Raw genomic sequence first — 6,000 nt, 5'->3', positions numbered from 1 at the left:
GCTAGAAAGATGCTCAGCCCGGTCAGGACACAAAACTAAACCAAAGACAGGTCCCTATACCACATCAGACAGCAAAATAAATTCCAAGTAAATTAACTAGGTAAACGTGAAAACGCATTGTAAAAAGAACTCGAAGAACAAGAAAATGAACATTTAACTGAATTTAGATGTAACAGTCACTTATGCCAAAGGTACAAAAAGCCTTAGCTGAATAAGAATTTAAAGCTTCAAAGTTAGAAAACATGGGCTGGGGGCGAAGCTCAGTGGTAGAGCACGCACTCGCCTAGTGTGTTTAGGGCCCTGGGTTCAATCCCAGCACACACAAAAAATTAGAAAACATGATTTCAAAATACAGAGTGAGCAGCCGAGCACGGTGGCACATGCTTGTAATTCCAGTATTTGGGAGACTGAGACAGGAGGATCGCAAATTCGTGGCCAGCCTCAGCTATGTAGTGAGGCCCTCTGTAACTTAATGAGACCCTGTTTCAAAATAAAGAATAAAAAATAGGGTTGGGGTTGTATCTCGGGGATGTAGCTCGGAGGTAGAACGACCCTGGGTTCAATCCCCAGTACCTCAAAAAATAAAATAAAATAAATAGAGTTAGCAGAGAAAATGAATAGGCAATCCATGAAAGAAGAAATACAGCTAGTTTATAAATAAGAATGATTACATTTCTAGTTACCAATAACATGCAAATTAAGTCCTAATGATGAAAATGTTCTTATCCATCCAAAAGACATCCCCCCCATCATTAGATAATTAGGTTAAAAGCCACAGTGTTTAGAAGACTGTGGGGAATTTGGTCCTCATATGTTGCCAATAGCAGTGTAATCGATATAAGGATTTTCAACATAATTTTTCAAATTATGCCCATCGCTCTAACACATCTGCATTTTAAGTTTGATCTAAAGGAAACATGGGAGGCATGCCAGCTCTCAGTTTGCCTCACAAAAGGGAAAACATAAGCTAAATATGCAACAAAGACATTGGCTAAATACATGACAATATAGCCATATAACACAAAACTTGCAGCCTTTAAAAGGAACATAGAAATAGAATGGTTAATACTATTAAATAAATAGTATTAATTTAATAGTATTAATTAATAAATATGCAACAAAGACATTGGCTAAATAAATGACAATACAGCCATATAACACAAGACTTGCAGCCTTTAAAAGGAACATAGAAATAGAATGGTTAATACCAGAAAAATGCTTGTGATATATTGACAAATGAAATAAAAGAAAGTTGCAAACATCCCCCAAACAAGGGGAATACCTTAGGAGTGGCTCTTTCTGTGCGGCCAAATTGCATTTAATCTTTCTTTTCCCTTCGAACTTTTCCCATATTGTCCAATAATTTGCTTTTTACGATCAACATACTATTACTTTATAATCAGAAAAAATTAGTAGACAAGACAACAAAGTAATATTCCAAGCCAAAGGTGTTAAGCTTGTTCAAGGATAGTATATAAAGTAGAAAGGGAAGAGGGCAAAGGAGGGCAGGTACACATGAAAGACTGACTAGGTGTCACTGAGTCTGATCATATATTTTGTCCTTCAATCAAAGAGATCTGTCCATCAACCTTAAGGGTAGCCTACACAGCAGTGTAGAAGAATTTGCTTCCTGAGCCCAAAGCTTCCTTGGATTTACATATGTTAAACACAGATGTCACTCTAGAAAGATTACACTTCCTGAGGACACCTACAGCCAGAACACACACACACACACACACACACACACACACACACACACACACACCAGTTACTTTTCCACACTTACCCATTCACCCTGGTTCCAAAAGCAAAGAAAGTCTAGTTCAGGGTCCAAGGCCGTGGTGCTTTATATAACCCTCTCACACTCCCCAGGCCCCACCCCCTGCAGGCTATAATCTCTTCTCCAAACCCAGATTCCTCAAAAAAGTGGGAGGGGAGGTCTGCTTCTCCCTAAGGGGAAGGCAGATTACAGGAATTCCTTCCTCCTTAGAAAATGACAACTCATCAAGGGCAAGAAGAGGGAATTGAGTTTATAAAAGTTGTATTTCCAAACTGGGCATGGTCACATTGCTTGTAATCCGAGTGTTTGGGAGGCTGAGACAGGAGGATCCTGGGTTCACGGCTACTTAGCGAGGTACCTTAGTGGGTACCTCAGCTACTTAGTGAGGCCCTCTGCAACTTAGTGAGATCCTGTTTTAAAATAAAGAATAAAAAATGGGGCTGGGGGTGTAGCTTGGAGGTAGAATGTCCCTGGGTTTCATCCCCAGTACTACAAAACAAATTATATTTCCTCAGTTATATTATTAGTTGGCAAATGAAGTGAATCACGTGAAAATACGTTTTCTTTAAATATTTCCTATCATTTTTATTTTTGGTAGAAAGTATAGCACCTTAAGAGGCAACTTTAAAAATAATTTTAATAAATAGTTTATTAAATTAAATTATCAATACTTATATTAAATTAATATTTTATTAAATTTTAAATAATAAAAACTATTTAAACAATTTTATTAATTTTTAAATAAGTTTTATGGGCTTTTTGGTGCTAGAGATTCAACCTAAGGTCTCACACATGTTAAGCTTATGCTTTCTCATTCAGCTGTACCCCCAGCTCCTTTGTTTATTTTTTTTTTAGATAAAGTCTTTGTATTCTTTTTTTTTTTTTTTTTTTTTGGTAGTGGGGATGGAACCCAGGGGTATTCTATCTCTGAGCCCAGCCCTATTTTTTTTTTTTTTTATTCTTTTTTAAATTTTGAAACAGGGTCTCACTGAGTTGTGAGGGACCTTGCTAAGTAGCTGAGGCTGTCCACGAACTGAACCTTGATTCTCTGGTCTCCACCTCCCGAAGGCTGGGATTACAAGCATGTGCCACCATGCCTGGCTTTTATTTATATTCTTAGGTGTAGTTTGCTTGTTGCCCAGGCTGGCTTTGAACTCCTAGGTTGAAGTGATTCTCTGGCCTCAGAATCCTGAGTAGCTAGGGTTACATACTTGTACCTTGTCCAGCTAAAACACACACACACACACACACACACACGCACGCACACATACACACACACACTTTTAAAAATCCATGCATTAGAGCCTTGTCTAAAAATTTATGACAATTGATAAGTGCTACAATTTATTGAAGCTGTACTATCTGGCAATTGGGATTTTACAAACACATCATTTAGTCATCTTCAGAAAGACTTATAAAACAAATAGTATTATTAATAGTTTATGTTACAGATGAAAATGTGAATGCCACTCTTATTCTAAAACTTTATTACACAATATTGATTTATTACACAATATCGAATGTGAAGTTTAAAACATACTAAAATGTTTTTGGGAATATTTTGAACTACTTTAAAGCTAAAATTTATTGAGCACCAAATTAAGAAATTCCATGAGGAATGTAAAAGGAAAATTGGTGGCTGTTGGAAAAGCCTTGGGTTCAAAAGTTAACTGTTTGGCCCTGGGCTTTGACACATGGCTGGCTGATAAGAGGAGAGGTGTTTGCAAGATATTATGTTCATACCCCTTTACCACTAGCTCACGCTTCCTCTCTCCAATAACAGGTTCTAGTTAGTAGTGCAATGAAAGCTTAGGGTGAAGGAGAGCTTAGAAGTTATGAGACTTAGACGTCCTTCAAATGCCTAGCAGAAATCTCAGCTTGAATCTCATTTCTCAAGAAATTCCCCCTTGAAAGTAAACACATGTCTATTGCTGACCAATTCTGTAGATTTAGATATCTGAGGATTTCTCTAATTTCACATGACCACCTTTGGGGTCCTTCAAGTCCCTCTCCCTAGCCTTCCGCACTCCCTACTCCAACAGGTCACATTCAGGTGTAAGACTGTGGGAAGGCTCTGAGCTGGATCGAGCTAATAAACGAGCACTGAGGATGAACCCAGGGGCATTCTACCTCTGAGCTCTACCCCCAGCCCTGTTTTTTATTGTTTATTTTGAAACAGGGTCTCACTATGTGTTGGGTCCTCACTAAGTAGCCGAGGCTGGCCAAGATCCTGGGATCCTCCTGTCTCAGCCTCCCAAAAACTGGGATTACAAGCGTGCACCACCCTGCCCGGCCTATTTCTTATTCTTGAAACTGGGTCTCGCTGAATTGTAAAGGGCCTGGCTAAGTAGCTGAGGGTGTCTGCGAACCTCGAATCCCCTGTCTCAGCCTCCCAAATGCTGAGATTACAAGCGTGCGCCACCACGCCCTGTTCCAAGAGTCTCTGACACAGAAGTGCCCCTTCTCCTCCTGAGTTAATTCCTTCTACAAGAGGCAGGGCAGAAGGGGCGACTAAGTGCATGTGTCTTGTTCTATGAAAAATGGGATCTGGACTTGGCCCTGCCACTTACTAGCTGTGACCCTGAGAGAGTATTTAATGTCTCTTTAGTTTCCTTGTTTTCATCAACAGAGATTATTAACCCACTCTACAGAGCTGTGAGAATTACATGACCTAATTATGGAATGTACTTCACATGGCCACACAATACTTGGTACCCAACGAATGCATTTTAAACAGAGCCCAAGGGAAAAATAATACATGTTCTTGTTTTATTTTTTTATTTATTTTTTGTGGGTCTGGGGATGGAACCCAGGGGCATTCGACCCTTGAGCTACACCCCCTGCCCTATTTTTTATTCTTTATTTTGAAACCAGGTCTCACTGAGTTGCAAAGGGCCTCACTAAGGAGCTGAGGCTGTCTGCGAACCGTGATCCTCCGGTCTCAGCCTTCCAAATGCTGGGATTACAAGCATGCACCACCACGCCCAGTTTATGTTCTTGTTTTAAATCCAGCACTTAAAGCCAAATGTGGTGAAGCATGTCTGTAATTCCAGTACTTGAGAGGCTGAGACAGGAGGATAGCAGATTTGAGGGCAGCCTCAGCAACTTAGCAAGACCCTTCAAAACTTTGTGGGACCCTATTTCAAAGTTTAAAACCGGTGGGCCTGAGCCGGGCATGATGGCGCATGTTTGTAATCCTATTTGGGAGGCGGAGACAGAAGATCACAGGTTCACAGCCAGCCACAGCTACTTAGAGAGGCCCTCCACAACTTAGTGAGACCCTGTTTCAAAATAAAGAATAAAAAATAGGGCTTGGGGGTATAGCTCCAAGGTAGAATGCCCCTGAGTTCCATCCCCAGTACCAGGCGTGCGTGCGCAAACACACACACACACACACACACACACACACACACACACACACACACACACAAATCCAGCACGTAGAATAAGACCCAAAACAACATAGTGGGTACTCCAAAAGGCTAATGTATAAATAAATGCCATTCTCCCCCTGAAAAAATTTCTCCTGAATACTAGAAACTATTTGAACAAATCTTTTGATCTTTTATGCACATCTACTTAGGGATAAGCTTCAAGCTCTGTGAAGTGGTTTGAAAGGCTAGAAAGGAAACAAGATGTAGAGTTCCAAGGCTGCCCCTTTATTCCACATCCAGCTGTCAAGTTGTGACACCTCTGCCAACTAATTCATGATTAGTGAGCTTAACTCACTCCAATAGTTTATCCCCTGTACCAAAGTGACACTAACTCACCAAGTTTGCTCTTGATGACATTTCCCCCCAAGGTTCTCTGCTGCTGGGCTTTCACCTTGCCATCTTATCAGCTGACTCCTTATCAGCCTTACCCTCTGCTGGCTGGTGGACTAGATTGGGAAGATTATAAATTCCTTCGCTGTTAAGGTGCATCTGTTTATAATGTCTCTCCTACCTTAGTGAGCCTATAGCTATGGAATTCAACAGCCCCGGGGCACCTAGATGTTTTGTTTGTTTGTTTTCTGGTTTTGCAAATGTTTTGCAGATGTTTTGGAACCTACTTACCAACTAATAAATACCTCTGTCGAGGATGCAGTGGGATGGAAGAATAGATACAGCCAGCCTGTCGACTTGCCCCCAGGCTTTATTCACAGTTCTTTTTGGGTATGTATCCATTTCACCAACACATCAGTGGTGACCTATAATTTAGCTCATCTAGAAGAGCCAGAT

Source organism: Muscardinus avellanarius (assembly GCF_963383645.1).
Source record: "Muscardinus avellanarius genome assembly, chromosome: 3".
NCBI lineage: Eukaryota > Metazoa > Chordata > Mammalia > Rodentia > Gliridae > Muscardinus > Muscardinus avellanarius.
This window is presented reverse-complemented; position numbering follows the sequence as displayed.